This window comes from Sminthopsis crassicaudata, chromosome 5 (genome assembly GCF_048593235.1).
Source record: "Sminthopsis crassicaudata isolate SCR6 chromosome 5, ASM4859323v1, whole genome shotgun sequence".
NCBI classification, from domain to species: domain Eukaryota; kingdom Metazoa; phylum Chordata; class Mammalia; order Dasyuromorphia; family Dasyuridae; genus Sminthopsis; species Sminthopsis crassicaudata.
This window is the reverse complement of record NC_133621.1, coordinates 159,677,136-159,692,005: the sequence shown is the minus strand read 5'-3', so window position 1 is coordinate 159,692,005 and position 14,870 is coordinate 159,677,136. Positions and strand designations below refer to the sequence as shown.

Sequence of the window (14,870 nt, the reverse complement as noted above, 5' to 3'; positions counted from 1 at the left end):
GAAAGATCCTTGCATTTTATTCCATGGTCATCTTTTATTTCACATATTATATTTGGCAGCATTTTTGCAGACTCTAGAAGACAAAAAGAGATCTTAAAAGAAGTCTAAATGTCTAGACTTCTCAAACTACGGCCCGTGGGCCAGATGCAGCCTGCTAGTTTATGTCAAATAGGCTGAGGGGCACAGAGTGTGAGGTTTTGTTTTTACTATAGTTCAGCCTTCCAACAGTCTGAAGGACAGTGAACTGGCCCCCTTATTTAAAAAGTTTGAGGACCACTGGTGTAATCTAACTTGTATGTGAATAGAAATCTTTTCTATAATAATTCTTAACAATCGGTTTCTAGCCTCTTAAAGACTCCAAGTGAAGGGGAGCCCACTACCTCCTAACAATTCATTTCACTTTTGTAAAGCTCCAAATGTTAGAAAAATTTCCCCCTACAATGATCTAAAATTTGCTTCTCTTTAACTTTCACCCATTATTTTCACTTTTGCTAAACAAAACAATTCTAATCTTCTTAGTCAAATATCCCAAGGCAACTATAATGTTTTCCTTAAGTCTTCTCTTCTTTAAGCTAAATATTTTAGTCTTCAAATAATCCTTGAACACTAAGTCTTAGGTCTTCTTAACAACTTGACCATCCTTTTCTTGACATAGTCCAGTTTGTCAATATCCTTGTGAAATCCTAAAATGAAAACTTCAAAAAGGACTGGACTAGGATAGAATATAGCAGAATTGTAGAACACTATACTTCTATTAATTTATGCTAAGGTTGCATCAGAGAGGCAAAAGTAGCAGCATAGCAAAATTGAGAGCTGGTCTAAGTAATAAAGACCTGAACTTGAGTGTTGCCTCTAACCAGACAGATTATGTGAACATGGTCAAATTACTTGACTTCTTGGTATTTTAGGTCAGTGACCGTCAAACTCACTTATCCATGATAAGGATCCCTGTAAATGGCAAATTGACTTAGCTTTAAAATGTATTATTATCTATTTTTTCTTACTGTATTTTTATTTATTGGATAAATCTGGATTACATTTTATTCTGCTTAGGGACAGATTTGAAAGCGTTGAGGAACTGCTAGGGCTGTTATCCTTGTGTCTGACTGATGCCTCTGGCAACTATTCTGGAATTTAATGCCTAGAACAATCTGCAAAAGTATAGGGAGCTTCTTGCTAGGAGTCCCCAAGACAGAAGAAATTACAGGTCAAGGCAAAAGAAAAAAAAGAAAATTCTTTTTAGTTGCCATGTCATATTATTGTTTTATAATGAGTTTATAATCTATTAAAAATAAACAAAACCCTTGATTTTTACTTTAATTCCTAAAGAAGCTTACTTATTAATGTGGTAACATTTAGCATGAGGTGGAAGGCAGAGGTTGAACTGGAATTTGTCTGAATACAGTCTGAAGATTTTCCTATTTTAGAAGGTCTTACTTAAGCTTAGAATTCATTAGCAATAACATCTGAGAATCCACAGCCACTTCTATACAATCAGGTATCACAGCTGGATTTCAGAAGACAACAAAAAATACAAGAAATATTTAAAAAATCTCTTTCATGGTCATTTTATATCTCCCTAGAGGGAAGTATTAAGAACAAAAAGAAAAAAAAAAAGAAAAAGGGAGAGGCAATGGATATAGTAGGAAGGAAGCCTGAATGTAGAGTCAACAGACCTGGATTCTCAGTTCTGCCACTTATGAGATAAGTGATCTCTGATATGTCATTACATCTATCTCCATCCTCAGCATCCTCATCTCTTAAAGATGAAAAATGCTAAGACTAAATAATGATGATCACTTCCAACTCTACTACTATCGTTTTTTGAGGAAGAAATAAAGTATCTGAAAAAGAAAAATTAACAAAGAAAACTAAGCCATTTTTAAGGGTTAATATTTTATGGGATTTGAACTTTTTTTTTTTTTGCTGTTACCTGGTTAATCTGTCTTTATAATTCTTTATCCCTTATACACAGAGTGCTACAAAAGGGGGTATACCTACAAATTACTATGAGTTATTTATAATCAAGAGATTTTTTTTTTGATCAAAGGTTCACCTTTTCTCTAACTTCTAAATCTTTAAGATTTTATATGAAGTTAGTGTGCTGAATGATACTATTGATCCTATGAAATCTTGAATTAATAATGCAATATTAATTATGTTTATTATGTTAATACTAAAGTCATTAAGTGCTATACATTTAAAAGGACTAAATAAGAGGAGTTAAAAGAAAAAAGGATAAGCTTAATCTTCAAATATTGAGACAACTGGAGTAATTATAACACACTCTAATGATTTAGTTAATATTTTGCTGTAAAAATTACCATTATACAAAGAGATAGTTCCTTACTTAGCATGGGCACTGTACACACTTGGTGCCTAATATACATCTGTGGAAAAATGAATGTGGTGGTGTCTATAGTCATCTACAAATCCCATATTAACAGTAGATGACATGCATGATTGTATTGTGACTAAAACCACAGAAGGCATAGGAATAGGAGAGGTTCTTGTCACATCCTTATACCAAACTTACCTAGTCAAAAGGTGAAGCAGTTATTGCCCTTGCCAAGGATTCAAGGTGCTTTCCTTCTGCCAGTAGCATTACCTTCATGTTAACCAGATTTAGTTTCCTCCATGTTTCTATTTCTGGACCATTCTAGGAGTGATAAGATCACACAATCAGAATCAATTATGTTCAAGTTTAATAATTTATCAGGTTCAATGAGAAAGACATGTAAATCTGAATATTAGTTATCTGATAACAGTCCAATATTAACTATTTCACTTTCTTTGGGAGCCTCTTCAATATGTTAACCACATAAGAAAGCTAAAGGTATATAAAATGGAATTTATTTAAATCGGCTATTAAAATTAATCTCTAAAAGAGAAAGAATAGAAATTAGGAGTGATTCTATACATGTTAGGGTAGGAGCTTTCCTGTCTGAATTTATCTATCTTTGGGAAAGTAAGCATTCTATAGTGAAGGTATTCTTTGAAGGAAAAAAAAAAATTTGTTAAACAGCCTTTGAACTTCAAATCACATTGAATAAAATCAGAAGGGAACACGTATTTATTTTCCTTAAATTTTTTTGTCATCCCACTCATCTACTCTCATCTTAATAAATCTGTTTATTTTCAATCATAATATTCAATCAACATTATTTATTAAGTGCCTCCTTATGTGTCAGTTATGCTGCTTACCTAGACAAAAGACAATTCTTGCCTCAAGCTCATAACTGAAGGAAGAAAACAAATTGTACAAAACATACATATTCTAATGCCTATCTATGCTATTTGTGATTTTTAATTCTCAAATCACAGTGTTTCACAAGATAGGGATTAGACCTATCATCAGTATATGGATCTCCTGAATTTTTAAAATGCCTACTAACTCTACCAACACAGGTAAGCACTTTCCCAGAAGTTTGGAATTTTAGACATTTCTGTTCAGCCATAACATCATGGAAAGCTCACAAAACAAACAAACAAACAAAAAAATTAAAAACTTTGTTGTAAGATGACAAAATTAACTAAAAGTTGAACTTAAGCTTCATGAAAGCAAGAGATGCCACCTATGACTTTTTTTTAATAGCATAGTATCCTTTTATGTAATAAATGTTTAAAATGAATAATCCTAAATATTAGTACAGAATAAAAATTATAACCCTATATAATTTCTTTTAAAAATACAATGGGAGAAAACCACAAACGTGACATGTTTAGCTGTCCAACTGAGAAATGTAATTTTATACAGTAAAGTATATTTAAAAATACAGGTAGACAATATATACAACAATATATATACATTGGCAAGCCCAAAGAATTTCAGTAAGGAAAGAGCATGAACTAGAACTATGAAAGGTTCTATAGAGATTTCTGGGTAGAGACCTGAACAAAATGAGAGGTAGGAGTGAAGAAGGGTGCTGAAATGATAAGTTTAGCAAACAGCTAGTTGACCAGGTTGGCTCAAACAGATTATAGTCAGCTTTAAGTTCCAGGTTCAGAAGTTAATATTTGGTCATAAAAGCAATTGGATATTGATCTTTTTTGGGGGAGGGGGAGAGCAAGGGAAGGGACACATGCAAGCATCAAACTAGCACTTTAGGAAGGCTACTGTAGCAGCTGTACAAAAAGAGGTGGGGAGAAATGAGGGCTTGAACTATCACAGCAGTTTCCCTGTGAGGATAGAAGTTCAATCTCTATAACAATTTCTTTTTCAGGGTTGATTGCTCATTTTTTTAAATTCATAAAATACTTATCAATTACTTATTTTAGATTACTGCCCTACAAAACTACTCAGTTCTTTCATGCTTCATCTATTTGAGGTCTTCTAGTTCAAATCCTTTAACCTGACTAGATTTTTGATAAGTTCTTATTAAAATCATTCTGTCCCTTTGTTCTTATAAGGCAGGTAGAACCTTAAGTCAATAAGGCACATTCCCTCAGATAGCAAAGTCACAATGTTCAGAGAAATATAAAACAGTAAAGTTAAAGTTTGAGTTAGAGGAAAAGTTAGGTAATCCTCGTAAAAATAAGTCACATTAACAAGACTGCAGTAGAATCACTAATCCATCATGGAGTTAGAAAGGATACTAGAAAAAGAGAGGGGAAAACTTTTGAACAAGAATTTATATAACACCTACTATATACCAGGTACTACAAGTATTATACAAATAAGATCTGATTTTTTCCTCACAAGAACACTGCAAAGTATAGCTAAAGAAATGGAGGCAAACAAGTTTTAAGTGACTTGAAAGTCACTCATCTAAGTGTTGGAGGTTAAATCTGAAGTCTTCCCAAACTTCAGGCTAAATACTGACAAAAGAAGACAACATTTGTGGGAAGAGTAACAATAGGGACACGACTTGAGATTTCACTAGAATAGAGAACTCAGCTCAGGGTGAGGGCTTCTACAAAACCAGTGTCACTTGAGTGCAGATATATCAAATTCCAGTTCAATGAACCAGATAAAAAGATAACAGGGAAAAGTTAAACAAAACTATAATCAGAATAATGCCAATATGGCTTTTCTAAGGCAACATGTGGCCCTGAAGGTATTCTTTTTTGTGTCTGCCACCACTGGCTTATTGCACAGAGAAGTTAATTTGCCCCAGATCAGAATTAGGGGAGGGAAATCATCACAAACAACACTATTACGATGTGTGGTAATTTTGTATAACTTGGATAAACAAAAAGCAAAAGACAGGTCATTATGTTTTTATATATATATATAAATAAATAAAAGATTTTGGCACATTGGTGTTCCCTACTTTGGGTGATTCAACTCAAAAGCAATTAAATATAATTTATGCCTATTTGATATATTTTTCTTCAGATTTAACACATCATTTTATTATAAATATATTTACATCATTCAAGCATGTAACAACTGGGAATTATGGGAAGTAAGATATCCTAATACTCAATATTTTATAATGGTAAATGTTTATGTTTTAAAAAACAAGCACAGGGGAATGGAGTGATAGTCAAATATAGCAAGCATGGAAAACATTTAAAAACATTTCATTATAATAAAATACTGACACTTTAATAACTAACAATGAAGTATATAATAAAGTGAACATAAAACAATCTTTTTTTTTTTGGTAGGGAGGAGTCTAAATTAGAATCAAGAAAAATAGCTTTAGTCACATTTTGTTTTTATTAATTTGAAAACTAAGTTATGTTTCTAAAGTTCAATTTACCACATACCACTTATATAATTTAAAAGTTGTGGAATCTGTACTCATGTAATGAACTTCAAGTGTATATGACAATGCTAAATTGCAAGATCTTTGCCCCAGAATAAAATTACTCTTCCAACTGGCTTACTTTATGTGCCAAAGACAATACTGTTGTTGTACAAGACCCATAATCTGACTATGGGGAGGAGTTAGCATACACAATCAAATGTTGCCATGCATTGTCATTGAGGTGAAAGGATTAATGGTAGGCTCCGTAGTTTGACTAGTATTTATAATCTATTTAGTTCTAGACACTATCTTCAGTGTTGGTGATAAAAGGACCAAAATGAAAATTCCTGCCCCTTACATACTTAATTCTCCTGGGGAGAGCCAACACACAGGTAATATAGTATGTAGTATTGTGTGATTGTGTGTGATTGTGTGATTGTGTGTGTATGTGTGTGTGTGTGTGTGTGTGTAGGCTGGGGAGAATGAATCAGAAAAGACAGACTTGTAGGAAGGGTAACCGGATCTGAGATGTGAAATATGTGAGATTTTAAGGGTAGCAGTGAAATTACATTGAAGGTATAGAAAACAGCTAGAAAAGCATGTATAAAGTACAGAAAGGGGAATAGAATAGAGAAGTTGTTGGGAGAAATGCAAATAGTAATGAATGAAGGGAAATAATACATAATAAGCCTGAGGTAATGGAGCTATTGAAGTTTACAGAACAAGAGAGTAACAACTTTAGCCCTGTACCTTAGGAATGTTATTTTTAGCAGTCGTATGCAAGTGAAGAGCAACTTGAGCTGAAGGAGATTAAGAGGCCATTCTAGTAGTTCAGGAAAGAGGGGAAAAATAAAACAATTTCTGAGATTGAGATTTTAAAAGTGGATTGTATCTGGAAAGTTTCTTTGGGCTTTGAAGGATTTAGAGACTATGAAGGGAAAGGAAAAATTATTCCAGGCAGAATATAAAAGCTTAGAAATTATCAACTAGGTATAAAGTTGAGCAACAGTTGTTAGGTTCTAAAGGTGATTACCACAATTACTGACTTAAAAAAAACCTTATAGATTTGCAAAATATGGCTTATTTAAAGGAGATAGTTGGCAGATGTTGTGAGAGAGAAGGATGAGTAAGATGAGGCAATACTTTTGAGAACCTTGAATTTCACACTGAAGAATCTGAGTGTTATAATATGGAGCCAACTGGAGGTTTTGGAATTGATCAAGAAAGCAACCTTTAACTTTAGCCCCGTAGTTTATCAAGAATCTCTCCAACAATTTTTAACAATCTGGCCTATATTTGGAGACTTACAGTGAGGAGTAAACTCACTACTTCAGAGGTAATTTATTTCACTTTTGAATAGTTTTAATGACTTAAAAACTTAAAAGTCTAAATCTGTCTCTGCAACTTTCATCCATTGCCTTAGTTCTATGCTATCAGATGAAGTGAAACAAATTTGGCTCTTTCATATGAAAACTTTTCTAATGTTCTGAAAAGTGATATTTGTGAAGTCTTCTCTTTCCTGAAATAAACATTTAGTTATTTTATTTAGATCTTCCCAAAGTGTATAATGATGAGGCATCTCATGATCCAGCTCACACTCTTCTGAAAGCACTCCAGCTAGTTGCTATCTACTAGATGTAAAATGTAGAACTTATAGATTTGCATATAGAACTTATAGAACTGCATATAGTTCAGATTGGTGGTGGTTGGAGCAAGACTGAAATAGCAGGTTCATTAAGAAATATTTTTGCGTTACTTGATCTTGCCATTTCCTGTATCTTTCCATATATAAATTATCTTATGGTATTATAGGCTCATTGTTAATATAGTCACTGATCAATGACAACTGTAGGCAAATGAACTTCCAGTTTTTACTTTTATAATTATTCCACATAAAAAAGTTATTAGTCATATTGAAATGTCAGCACTGTTGACTTGAAATAATTTGCTACATAAAGCACTTGAATAAGACCCAAGAAAATGGGCTTTTTAGCGTTAAGAAAGTTGGTCTGCCTTGTTATCCAAATATCTGACAAATCTAAAATCCCTTAGAGCTGTAAGGGACTGTAGAGAGGCACTTGCGTTCCAATCCCCTGCTGTATAGATGAGGAAACTGAAGGTGCTGATATCTCAACCAAAGTTCTCTATCAGACCTTTGCAAAAACTCCTATTTCACAATATTAATTTTAGACAATATTAAGTAGCATAGTATACACATTCACAATCTAATCTTTTTTCTTTAAGTGCTTTGTGTAATGTAAAACTATACTGCTCTGGTGCTTACAAACAGAAGACATATGATACCATCTATTATTTAAAAGTTAGGTTAGCCTCCAATCTAACCAAGATTTTGCTTGAATCATTACACTGTTTTTGTAAGACTTGGCAATTGTAAAGCTACTATAATTTCAGGATTTAAAGAGATCTCAGGTTCTAGATTATCATCCAAACTGCTAATTTTACATAGGATGCAAAACCTTACAACCTTACACAAAAGTTCCAAAAAAATTCCAAATAGGGCTACCATTATCTGTAAGTAAAACAAGACACATTACAATCAAAATTCTCTGCCAGATCTTTTGGAAGTACCTTAGTAATTAGTTTTTCCTATAGAAAAGAAATTAACATGCTTTCCTGTAATAGTTTGACCAACTGGAGGAGGCAAAATTTCAAATTCTGCCAAATTGGCAATACAATTGGTCAATAAAATTATTTTAAAAAATCTTTTCTCCACTATTTTTGAATTTTTAAATCCAATGCCATCCTGATTCAAATACCTCTAAAGGTACATCGTATTATATTTTATTTAAAATGATATTCAAACATTTATCAAGTGCCTATTTTCAAGCCACTATTCAAGGGCACCTTAAATATACCATCAATGACCACTATAACCTATTAAGGATTGCTAGAAAATTGCACTTCTTTTATAAATATATTTCTTAGGCAAAGAAACTGTTTTATCATCCTTTAGCAGATACAAAGACTTGGATGTGGACAGAATGAAAACAATTAAAATTTCTATCACTTAATATACACAAAGATGAGATAAAGTTGTGAATTTCATAAAGAGGTAATATATCTCAAGACAATGACATTAGAACAGGAATGTTATGCTAGGATGTTAAACAATGAATTTAGTAATGAAATATCGAGTCTGGTCAGATTTTGATGTTTCATTCAGTTGTGGCATATCATCACTTTTCTAAGGGTGAAAAAAACAAAAGCCAACAAAAATAGTAAACAGATTTTTTTTTTATTAGCCATTTAAAAATTAATCTACTTTACCAAAAACCCCTAAACCAAACCAAAACAAAAATCCCAACCCCAATTTTTCACTTCTTACTCCTCTAATCCAAGGTAATTGGGGGTTCTCCCTTAAAAGATTTTTTAAAAGATCTACTTAATATATCCGTGGTGGTTGGTTTTTTAAGTATGAAAGTATTTAAATAAAATTTCTGTCAAACTTTTCTTTCTTTAAAGCAGAAATCCAATGCATTAGGAGGTCCAGGTCCTAGTGCCAGTCAATTGATCCTGGGAAAATCACTTAATTTCACTAAAATTCAGTTTCTTATCCTCAAAGGAGACAGTCCTTGCACCTGCCTAACTTGCAACGGCCCAAAAGATAATTTTGAGGTCAAAAGAGATTAATTTCTCAAAAGTGCTCTGGAAAACATATTGCTAGGCAAATGTAAGGTAGGAGAGTCAATTCTCTCCTTAAGTTAGTATTAGCTGACAATTATAAACAACTTTTAAGGCTTACGAAAACTTTACATACATTATCTGATCCTCTCAGAGGTTCAGACTTCAGATGTTGAGTATTTTTAATGGTATGTCACTCTCAATGACCCAATTTGGGGTTTTCTTAGCAAAGATATTGGAGTAGTTTGCGATTTCTTTCTCCAGATCATTTTAAAGAAAAGTAACTGAGGCCAATAGAGTTCAGTCACTTGCCCAGATCACACAGCTTTTAAGTATCAGAGGTTGGATTTGAACTCTTATCTTGACTCCAGGACCAGCACTCTATCCATTTTGCAACCTAGCTGCCCTTTTCAAATACTATCCTTATTTTACAGATGAGAAAACTGAGGATCAGAGAACTGATTTAATAATGGTCACATGGCTATTAAGTACAAAGGTGAGAAGATACCCAGGTATTTTCTGTACCCAATTCTTCACTCCATCAACCATGCCCACTTATTTTCTTTAAGAATTGTATTTTAAAATTAAAACTCCCATTCTAAGGCACCCAGCAATTAAGTTAAATACTCCAATATCTTTGCCAAGAAAACTCAAATGTGAACCCACAGAATGGGATAGGATGGAAAAATAACTCAACAAAAGGCACCCAGAAAAATCCTGTTTAATCACATGATTATCAGGATACTCTTCCTAAAGGTAGGGCTTTAATCTTTTTCAAATTTATAGTACTTAACACAACTTTAATGGTTATTGAATAGAATAATTTTTTCACAAATGTCTATATTAGGAATCTAGATCATTATTAACTATGCAAGTAGTCAAATACATATAATTCTCAGAATTTGAAGACTAGTCAAACATTTGTTTTTATAAATTTCTGGCTCATTGTAGTCAGAACAAAGAAACACCAACAACGAAATGTCATGTTATATATCAATGCTTATCCTTATCTGTAATGTTTTCCATAGACTGTCAAAAAGTTCATCTTTGGAACATAGAATTTTAAAAAAATTCTTTACTTGAATTTCTCAATTAAATCTTATTAAAATTTTAATACTTAAAGGGCAGGAAGCAAGTCTACAAGTTTTAGAAACTCACAATGGAGTACTTTTGTGGCCTGTCATATTTAAATAGTCTTACCATTTTAATGACCAAAGCAATTTTGAATCATCAAAGTGAACTATATGGGAGTATGATTTTGATTTACCACTTTTTACCAAAAAACAGTACTCAAGTTATTTTAAGAATGAGATTGCTCATAATATCTGAAAATTATCCCTTTAAATTATTTATGTGAAAATTCTGAATTAGTATAGTGAAATATTAACTTCTAATTTTAGGTTTTTGACTTTGATTTTTTTTTTTTAAACTTTTTGCAACAACTTCATCAGTTTTTGACCTTAAAAGTTGGAGCTATCTGAAAAACTCAGAAATCTTTAACTGCTATGATTCAATGGGAGAAGAGAAAGGAGAGAAGAGAGATGGGGAAAAAAAAATGATTATGTTTAATTTGAGTTCTAACCCCTATCCTGGGCAATGTTATAAGGAAGGAATTGGCTGGAATCCTATTTTATTTGACTGTATGCCATACTACAAGCAAGTCACCTCATATTTCTGGGCTTTGGATCCTTGTTTGTAAAATATAGTTAACAACTGCAATACTCTTATGAAGGAGATGTGAAGCTCAAATACAATCTATAGAATACATTTTAACTGCATAATGGCATGCCTTTTGAGGGGTAAGAGAGAAAGTGAAGGAACTTTTCACAGATTAAGTGTCAGACTTTTATAAAAGAAGTTTAACAAAGACAAGAGGGACTATATAGCACAGTCAGGTTGAGAGGCAGTGCAGAGGTATCTTGGAGCAGATGAAAAAGAATGAGCAGAGCAGTCCACTTTTAGCTGGGGCACCAGGCAGAATTTATCGAAAGTAACATGAAATAAACAGCAAAGTTGTACCAGATTACAGAGGGATCTGAAAGCCAGGAAAAGAAATGAAAGAATTTTAACTTTATTTGGAAGGCAATATGCAGCCAGTGAAGCTCTTTGAATAGTAAAATGATTTGTAAGTTAACAAAACATTAAATTTAATGTTCACCAAACTAGCCCAGGGAAAGTAGGTGGTGCACAACCCCAAGCCTGAAGTCAGCAAGCCAAGAGTTCAGATCCAGCTTCAGACACTTAATTCGTGATCCTGGGCAAATCACAACTTTGCTTCGTTTCCTCATCTGTTAAATGAGCTGGAGAAAGAAATGCAAAATATTTCTTTATCTTTGTCAAAAAAAATCCTCAAAATGGGATCATGGAAAGTCAGATTCAACTTTAACAATTAAAAACCAAAAACCTAGCTCAAATGAAAAGACATCTCCTTTCAACATATCATGTTAGCATTTCTAAAGATAGCAAAAGCTAAACTATAGGCACCATGGATAGTGACTGATTTATTCTATGCCAAATATAGTTATGTTGAATATATTTAGTTAAATTTCCAAAACATAAACACCACGGTTAAAAGAAAAATAATTCAACAAATCTTGGATGGTAATTACCATAAACTTGGTCAACATTTCTGTCCTGAGTAGATTAGAATATAAAGTAAAATTTCCCCATTACCTGACAGTGACTTTCAATGATATCAAAAAGGTGTTCTATAATAGTTAAAGATCCAAACACAGCAATATCTTTTGTTTCATGTGCAGACGTTTTGGAAAACTGCCTCATTATAGACTTGGAGCTAGACGGGCCTTACAGGTCATTTGGTCCTTCCAATTTACAGAGACAACACTGAGCCCCCAGAAGTTAGAAGCCATTCCTGGGACGATTCTGGGTCTATTAAAAATCAGTGAAGGATCCAAATCCAAACCAGGTTTTCCAGTTGCAGATCCATTCAGTTCTCCTTCCACTTTACCACGGCCTGCCACTCCCAGCAAGGGGCAACCCTAACAGATTTTTATTTGCCCCAAAATCCCATGCTATAACTAAAATGCTATTTCATCAAATTATGTATTTGATTTTAATGGGCTACAAACAGCTCTTTCTTGAAATAATGTATTGATTTCTGATGAAATACATACACACACACGTAGTACCAACAAGTGGCATCCTCAATTCTCAGAAATGAAGTTAAATAAAAAAAGTCAGAAAGGAAGGAGAATAGTTCATTTTTCTCAACACAATAGGAGTCTGGACTACATTCTCCAAAACCTCTAATCTAAGCAACAAAGTGGGGGGTGGGGGTGGGTAGGGGAGAACAGCAGATGCCTGGATGATCAGATCGAGGAAGGGTCGTTTCTACCCCCATTTCTCATTTAACAGGAATCAAAGGTCCCGATTCTCTCGAGTTAACTCAAAGACAGCAGCGGCTCGAAGTTCAGAGAACTACAGGGGATCCGAGAAAGGATGATTAGAGTTAAGGGTGAGGGAGGCCCCCTGCCCCAGCAAAGTATAAATCAACGAGGCCCGGGCCTCTTCCCTGTTTGGGGCGGCCCCCAGGTGTTACCGGCTCAGTAGCCAAGGTCCCGGGCGGACAGCTCCTTGTCCTGAGGACAGCGGCGCGATCAACTCAGCGTAGTGTGTGTGTCTGTGTGTGTGTGTGTGTGTGAGGGCCCCCCCCCCAGTTAAACGGACATTGGAGGCCTCCTTCCGATGGGAAAAGCAGTGGGGGAAGAAACAAGACGTGGAAGTGGTGGTAAAATAGGGGACATCAGCACCCCCCGCCCCCAATTCTCTCCCTTCTACAAAACGCACCGCTAAAGGGAATCTAGAGAATTCGATTTCCCAGACCCCAGACCCTCCCCTGCGCGCCCCCCTCCCCCCCAGGGGTCCCGGCGCCATTTGGACTCCATCGAAGCGAGCCGCCGCCATTTTCCGCCTCCGTCAGTAACGCAACGGCTTCTCCGCCTCTGCGGCCGCCCGCTTCCCATCCCCGCAGCCCCAGCCCGGGAGGGAGGAACTGGTCCTGGCCGGCGGGGAGAGGGGAGGGATGTGGAGAGGAGGGGAGGAGCAGGGTGGGTGGAGAAGAGCGTCCTCCAGCCTGCCCGGCTCGGGGCTCCCCCCGCCCTCGCCCTCCGCACCCCCCTTCCCACCCCCTCCCCCCGGCCGCAGGTCCAAGGGCCTCGGAGGGCTGAGGATAGGGGAAAGGGGCAGGGGCAGGCGGCCAGGGGGCCGGGCGGACTGAGCTGCGCTGCGCGGGGCGGAGCAGAGAGGCCCCGGCAGCGGTTGGGACCTGAAGGTTCCATTGCACTTACTTCCTGTTTTGGGTCCGGGCACTTTGGAAGAACCAGGATGGAGGCTCCGAAAAATACCAGGATGGAGGAAGCGGCTGTGGGCTAGAGCTGCCGCGGCCGGAGAGAGAGAGCGCGACAACCCGCCGGAAACCGGGCCACAGCTCCGCCCCGCCCCCAGACGCGCTCCCCTCCTTCCCCTCCCGCCTTTCTCCCCTGTTGCAGCAGTCACTTTCCCTTCCCCCTTTGGCTGTCGTCATTTCCGTCTGGCCAGAACCCGGAGGAAGCGCCTCTACTTTTCGGATCCCGTGGGTCCGAAAAGGGCAGGGGCTTCTTGGTCTTTTCCCATCCTTAGAATCCGGGATCCCCCACTGGGAAAAGCTTCTTTTAGGCCAGTGGCTAGTGCTCCCACGGGCAAGTTGTTTAGACTGAAGTGCTGCGGTGTTCCGGGGCTCGGGGGCTCGGGCGAAGTGTGCGGGATGTGATGGAGCATCCTCGGAGTGGGGCAAGAAGGGGAAGGAAAGTCCGGGGCTCCGAGGATCGGGAGGTGGGGGGCCTGAGAGATCATCCAGGGGAGGAACTGTGTCCGGGGAAATCTAACGTTGCTTTTCCCCCTCTCTTCTCAGTAAGTTCTTAAATGCATAAAACTCACAGGAAACTACTTAAGGGGAAGTAAAAAGTGTCATTGTATTGTCCCCATTTGAGTCCCGGGCCCCTGGACATCTATTCAAGAACCAGGTCAATAACAGCGCTCCTCTCCTCCCCTCCCTTCCCAACAAAGAATAGATCTGAGAACAGAGTCCAGTTTTACCGAACCGGATCTGCTCGTGTCCGGAAGGTTTACCCTTGTCCAACCCTGATAAATACCGTGACAGAAGTCTGATACGAATTCCTAAATGCAAGCAAACAAAAAACTAGAATGGGCAACTACTATGGGAAAAAATGACCAACCATGAAATACAAGTTTGAGAAGACAGACTCCTATTAGGACTTGTGATCGCTAATTCTCATGTCTATTCTGTGTAGGTAGAAGTAACCATTGAATGGAACCCAATTTTCTTTGGAAAACTACTGAGATAAAAATACAGATTTTGACCTAGTTGATTTTGAGTCCCATTTCTCCCATTTGGCCATGGACAAAATCACTTTTCTGTCTACACAGTCTACCACATTGAGTTGTATTAAGTAGTTTATGAACCTTTGTAAACAATATAAATGAGTGATCATTCAAACATACTAGTTATATTAA

General features: G+C 36.5%; 1 protein-coding gene across 6 annotated transcripts in view; it reads right to left on the bottom strand.

Annotated features, from left to right (window-relative positions):
* DMTF1 (cyclin D binding myb like transcription factor 1) overlaps positions 1 to 13,803 on the bottom strand; it is a 54,750-nt gene extending 40,947 nt beyond the window's left edge. For 5 of the 6 annotated variants that reach the window (XM_074268543.1, XM_074268545.1, XM_074268546.1 and 2 more), the window contains exons 1-2: positions 13,646 to 13,803; positions 2,537 to 2,659 (exon numbers count right to left, since the gene is read on the bottom strand). The gene's annotated coding sequence lies outside the window, so the exon portion shown is untranslated. Of the gene's footprint in view, positions 1 to 2,536; positions 2,660 to 11,496; positions 11,639 to 13,645 lie in introns of all 6 variants that reach the window. The other variant, XM_074268544.1, reaches the window with a different exon arrangement.
* Positions 13,804 to 14,870: the final 1,067 nt, after the last annotated feature.